The 6,994-nt window shown below is 35.9% G+C and overlaps 1 pseudogene; it reads left to right on the plus strand.

Annotated features, from left to right (window-relative positions):
• The first annotated feature begins 274 nt into the window (after window positions 1-274).
• Window positions 275-6,994, plus strand: part of LOC108521257 (zinc finger protein 85-like) — a 17,888-nt pseudogene continuing 11,168 nt past the window's right edge.

The following is a 6,994-nucleotide window of genomic DNA, read 5'->3' on the forward strand; positions in this document are numbered from 1 at the left end:
TATCCCCTTAATTTTATATTTTATCATCCAGGAAAGTTCATATATACACTGATGTTGTGGATCTTATGTCACACTCTTCTAAGAGTCAGAGAATACATTACAGAATATTTCTGTGTTGAAAATTATTTTATTGGATAATTTCAGTCATTCCTGTAAGTCAGAATCAGTTCTTTTTACTCCGTCATTTCACCTTGAGTCAAATTTAAAATTTTGCACATGGCCACTTGGTAAATGTGTTTGTTTGTGTGTGTGTGTTTTTCAGGAACTGTTGACATTTATGGATATGGCCATAGAATTCTCTCTGAATGTGTGGCAATGCCTGGACCCTGTACAGCAGAATTTATATAGGAGTGTAATGTTAGAGAACTACAGAAACCTGGTCTTCCTGGGTGAGAATAACTTCAATACATAATTCCTAATATACTCTAAATGTTTTATTTCTCTTTTTTTAGAATGTTTTTTCTGATAATTTATGTTTTGCATAAATGTGTTTCATATCCCTGTTTTCAAAAAAATATATTAGGGATTTGTCCACGTGAAAAAGAATTTCTTCAAGATGGTTCATCTAGACCTGAACTTTCTACATTCCTGAGCTGATCTGTATCTTTTACTCTAGATTAGTGGTAATTCCAGAAACTTAGTGGCATAAAACATTGTTGCCAACACATTTAAATCTAATCATCACCACCAATTTTTGACTCAATGGTACCAGGTAGTGAAATAAGGAACCTACAAATTTAAAATATTTTCTAAATATTTAGAAATTCTGTTATAAGTTAGTGTTTGGGGATTAATTTACTAGAATATTTATTATATCCTCTTTATTGAGCACATTATTAAGTTGGTGATTGGAGAATTTAAGCAAGATTCATGTTATTTATTTTTAATAAAACAGGTATTGCTGTCTCTCAGCCGGACCTGATCACCTGTCTGGAGCAAGGAAAAGAGCCTTGGAATATGAAAAGACATGGAGTGATAGCCAAACCCCCAGGGGGGTAAGAGAATACAAAAGATGAGAGGTTCAAAGGTCAAGGAGAAAGCCAGTGATTTGGGAAGCTGTGTTCCAAAGGAGATAGTTTCTGAGAAGCCTGAGTTCTTTTCTTTCATTCTCACATACCCATCTTCTGTCTTAGACATTTTGTTTGTTTGTTTATTTTCTTTTTTTTTTTAAATGAAGTTTCACTCTTGTTGCCCAGGCTGCAGTGCAATGGCACAATCTTGGCTCACCACAACCTCTGCCTCCTGGGTTCAAGCAATTCTCCTGCCTCAGCCTCCTGAGTAGCTGAAATTACAGGCATGCACCACCATGCCTGGCTAATTTTGAATTTTTAGTAGAGATAGAGTTTCTCCATGTTGGTCAGGCTGGTCTAAAACTCCCAACCTCAGGTGATCTGCTCGCCTTGGCCTTCCAAAGTGCTGGGATTACAGGCGTGAGCCACTGCACCTGGCCTGTCTTAGACTTTTAAATTCTCCAAGGATTCTAGTTTCCCTTCAGTGCTCTTTAAGTTTACAGTAAGAGCCACAGTCCTCTTCATGGAATATGAGAGTACACAATCGATTGCTTTGTCATTTTTTTATACTCCACGCAAGTATCTGCATAATTTTAAAAAACTTTATGTTAAACTATGTTTTAAGTTCTTTTCTTTTGCATTATGTCTGAAATGTGTGAGTGTAGTGGTTTCTGTTCCATTGTTTTTTTGTTCATTTTTTCTTGCACAGTCCATCCTGTTTTTATTACTGTAGTCTTAAAATATAGTTTGAAATTATAAAGTATGATGTCCTTCTGCTTTGCTCTTTTTCCTCAAGATTGCTTTGGCTACTCAAAGTTTATTGAGGTTTCATGTAAATTTTAAGATTGTATATTTTATTACTGTGAGAAAAATACCACTGGAATTTCAATAGGGAGTTTATTGAATCTATAGATCACTTTGGATAATATGTCACTTCTACATTACTCCTTTAATTCATAGATGTGAACTGTTTTATAATTTATTTGTGTCTTCTCTAATTTCTTTCATTGATACACCTTTCATTGTAAAGATTTTTTATCAATTTGGTTAAATTTATTCTCAGAAGTTTATTATTTTAATGCTATTGTAAATAGAATTGTTTTCTTTATTATATCAGATGGTGCTTTTTTACATGTATAAAACCATAACTTATACTTGTATGTTAATTTTATATTTTGCTAATTTACTGAGTATATTCGTTAGTTTAGACAGGATTTAATGTGCTTTTTTTTAATACATAGAAGATCATATGATCTACAACCAATGACTTTTTACACTTATTTGTCTTCAATTTTAATTGTTTTTTAAATTATTTATTTATTTATTTATTTTTGCTAATTCTGCCACATACTTCCAGTGTGACATTAAAATAAAAGCATTGACAATGGGCACAACCTAGTTTTGCATTGGTGTCTGTGAATATGCAAAACACCTCTTTCAAGTTTTTATAAACTGGTTTCAGAAAGTAGAGATCTTGTTTTGTTGGGCTCCAGGGTGATGAGATGCCCTCTGGGTTTGTAGTGGAGAAGAGTTGTAGCTTAGTCACAAAGCTGCTGCGTCTGCCCTAGGGTCCACTTTTAGTTGGCTTGTTACAAGAGGCTTGGGTAGTTGTAATTTCCATTACATATTTGAACAAACTAAATTTCTGTAGGGCAAACACTAGGGCAGGTTTTTGCAGTCAGGTGTGCATATGATGGGACTTATATCAGGATATGGATGAGTATGGCTTTTACTGAGTACCAGAGAGGATTTCCCCAGGTCACTGTATGGGTTTCTATGTAGGCAGAAGTGGCCATGAACTGTGGTTCAGGAAGCTGGAACTGAGTCCTTAAACTGCTTCAGAGATCACAATAAAGGTCAATATCTGCAGGTCACCCTGCATGGATATAAATGAGTATCTTTCTTAAGGCCTCTGGAAGGACAGGACTTCTCCCAGACTGTAGCTGGGAGAAGTTTGGAATGTTTACAGAGTAAGTTCAGAATTCTCAGGGGGACCAAGTTGGGTGGGCCATTTTCTGGTATGTAGCCAAAAACAGAGGTTTTGTAGTTTGCCACCTGAGTGAGGGCCTGCTTTGGGAAAAGAGCACTCTAATTTTAGGCTTTTGCAGTTTCACAAGTCCCTCCCTGGATCTCAAAGCTATCTTAAAGGCACTTACTTTTGAGATGAGGTCTTGCTGCATAACTCAGGATGGTCTTGAAACAGTGGCCTGAAGCAATTCTTCAAACTTAATGTTCCATGTAACTGTCATTACAGATGTGAGCCATGATGCCTGGTTCTCTCATGAAGACATTTTTATCAGTGATGGCTGACAAATTTTCTTGCTGTGGGGAGAGAAGAAAATAGGGCACCTTTTATTTTTCCATCTTACTGATGTTGCTCCCTCTATACATTTTTACTTTCTATTTTCCATTTCAAATTTGTCTGTAATTTTAGATTCAGACATTTAGGACAATATGCCAGAATTTACATGTTATGCCTGAAGTAAATTAGATAATTAGTAGGTACTTCATGTTTACTAAAATAATTACTTGCAAATCTAAGTTTTCTGAAGGCAAAAAGAAATTACAGGATTTGCACCCACTTCTTCAGTCCGTATCTAAATAATAGCATAATTTATTTCCAAATATTTATTTTATATATCAGAGGCTCTTGCCATATTCTGCAAAATACACTTTTGTGTGTGTGTGTGTGTGTTTGTTTGTTTGAGTTGGAGTCTCACTCTGTCACCTAGACTGGAGTGCAGTGGCATGATCTCGGCTTACTGTAACCTCTGCATCCCAGGTTCAAGTGATTCTCCTGCCTTAGCCTCCCTAGTAGCTGGAACTATAGTTGTGCACTACCACATCTGGCTAATTTTTGTATTTTTAGTAGAGACAGGGTTTTACTATGTTGGCCAGGCTACTCTCAAACTCCTGACCTCAAAAGATCTGCCCACCTCAGTCTCCCAAAGTGCTGAGATTACAATAAATTTTTTCTTAGCAATGTAAGACTAGTCTTTGCTTCTAAAATTGGATTACAGCAATTTGATCTTGTGTAAAATAGCATTTATTTAAAACATAAAAATTAACTCTAGTTTCTTCTAAATGCTTATTTATTAAAAAATTTCCATTAACTCTAGTTTCTTCTAAATGCTTATCTATTAAAAGTTTTCCATTAACTCTAGTTTCTTCTAAATGCTTATTTATTAAAAGTTTTCCATTAGAATCTTCTATTTATGATTATACTGCATTACATCTGAAAGTTTATTGCCATACAGTGCATGCCAATGATTCAAAATACCTGCCTTCCATGAGTACACAGTTACAGTCAAATATTGTAGTTTCCTAGATAACTTCTTTTTAAATGGTACATCAATGTTGCATATCAGATTTTATGAGTAAATATTCTCCTTGTTGTTTCACAGTTCCATATTAGTGTGCTTTCTCAATATATGTTTTTTAACATTGATTTGTTTTTTGGTTTTACTTATGTATTATCAATTTAGACAATTTACCATTTTGTTTGTACACTTGAAGTTCATGTGGTCTTTAATTAAGAGATAAATCAGTCACAGGCCTATCACAATCAGATTTTGTGTGTGTGTGTGTGTGTGTGTGTGTGTGTGTATTTATCTCCAAATATAATCCCAATTTTGGTTATGGCTTATTTTGTATATATTCTTTTTTAGCTGATTTTCAATGGTTGTTTTTATATTGCCTAAGTGAATGGAAATAGTCTTGGAAGTCATGGAAATAGTCTTGTTTTCACCATGTGTTTAATAATGAATATATATTTTCTTTCTGTAAAACATTTTTGTGATTTGATGGTAATTTTGGAAAGATTTATAATTCTGTATTTTTTCAGTTTTGTTTTAAAAAATACTCATTGTCGCAAAATGCAACAGTCTTTCATTGTCTGAGACAATGCCTGGAGTTCTTTGTCCTACCTCCAAGAAAATTAAGAAGCACAGACATAAAGGGGAAGTTAAGCCAAAAGTTTAATAAGTGAAATAAGAAAGCTCTCTGCCAGCAGAGAGGGGGTCCTGATATGGGGCCTGTTCTGGGGTTTTTATGAACCGGAAAGGGGAAGGAATGTGCTTAGTCTGCAGGCTTTCTTGGTGAATGTGTGACTCAGCTTGGCCTGGGACGTTGGCCCAGGAACAATCAGGAACTGAAATGATGATTCATAGATGCTGCTTAGCCTGACTTAGGACCTATCAGAAGCTGAAGTGAAAGCTTGGCCCAGATCTTAGCCGAGGACCAATCGGCGGCTGAAGTAATTCATAGAAGCCGGACTTACAGTCCTAATAAAGAAAAGTACAGCACCCACCTGAACCTACTGGAGTCCACCATGCCCATGCCCACCAAAAAAATAAAAAAAGAAATTTTTCTGGGAACCTGCTAGTATACAAAGGACAAAGGCATTTCTATGCCAGGCTCTGTTCCCTTTTCTGAGTGAGTTGGAGGTTTTGTGCAAGTTTTTATCCAAATGGGCTGGAGGTTTTTCTATCTGTGCAGCTGTGGGCATGTCTCTAGGCACAACTCCCTGTGCCAGTTCCCTTATCCGTGCCTGCAGCCTCAATTTTTTTCCCAGGCTGCTTTTTATGTTATGTGGGGATGAAGCAGTGACCCATGGCCCAGGGGCTCTCCGGGGACCCTTCCCTTGCTATCTACCTAAGGCAAGCTAACTCCTTTCAAAAACACATGCTATAAAATTTGCAATCTTAAATCTATTTAAGTGTACATTTCAGGGACAGACAAGATGAGGGTTCACCTCTGTAATCCCAGTATTTGGGGATGCCAAGACAGGAGAATTGCTAGAGTGCAAAAGTGTGAGACCAGCCTGGGCAACAAAGGAGGACTGCCCTCTCTACAAAAATTTTTATAAATAACTAGGCATGGTGGTGTGCGCCTGTAGTTTCAGCTAATTGGGAGATTGATCAGGCAGCATAACTTGAGCCTGGGAGTTTGAGGCTGCAGTGAGCCATAATTGTGCTACTGTACTCCAGCTTGGGTGACAGAGTGGAAGACCCTGTCTCAAAAAAAAAAAAAAAAAAAAAAGTTGTACATTTAATGCATGTTAAGTATATTCAACTTCTTATGCAAAAGACTTCTAGAAATTTTACATCTTGTGGAACTAAAACTCAATATTCATTAAGTAACAGCTACCCATTTTACCCTCTCTCCTCCAGCCCTTGACAAACACCCTTTTTTTTTCTGTTTTTATGAATGTGAATACATAAGATACTTCATAAAGTGGAATCATATAGTATCCATTATTTTGTTACTAGCTTATTTCAGGTGACATGATATTCTCAAAGTTTACCTAAAATGTGACAAGATTTTCTTTCTAAGGCTGAATAATATTCCATTGTATATACATTTTTGTGTTCATAAATCAAGGGACATCTGGGTGGCTTCAGCCTTTTGGCTTTTTTGCATACTGGTACAATAAACATGGATGTTCAAATATGTTTTTTAGGTCCTTTGTTGCATATTTTAGATGTAGATTCACAAATTGGATTGCTGTAGTTGATGATAATTTTATTTTTAATTATTTGAGGAACATTGATAACATTTTAAAATAATAGCTGCATCCTTACTTTCACCAATAATTAATGTGGGTTTCATTTTCATTGCATTACCAACAAATGTGGTGTTTTTAAAAACTTTTTAGTGGTCATTTTAATTGGTATAAGGTGATTTTGTTTTCATTGTGATTTTATGCATTTCTCTACAAATCAGTAATTTTGCATGTTTTTTTTTTTTAATTATTATACTTTAATTGCTAGGGTACATGTGCATAACGTGCAGGTTTGTTACATATGTATACTTATGCCATGTTGGTGTGCTGCACCCATCAACTCGTTAGCACCCATCAATTCATCATTTATATCATGTATAACTCCCCAATGCAATCCCTCCCTCCTCCCCCCTCCCCATGATAGGCCCCAGTGTGTGATGTTCCCCTTCCCAAGTCCAAGTGATCTCATTGTTCAGTTCCC

Source organism: Rhinopithecus bieti, unplaced genomic scaffold (assembly GCF_001698545.2).
Source record: "Rhinopithecus bieti isolate Rb0 unplaced genomic scaffold, ASM169854v2 scaffold_57164, whole genome shotgun sequence".
NCBI lineage: Eukaryota > Metazoa > Chordata > Mammalia > Primates > Cercopithecidae > Rhinopithecus > Rhinopithecus bieti.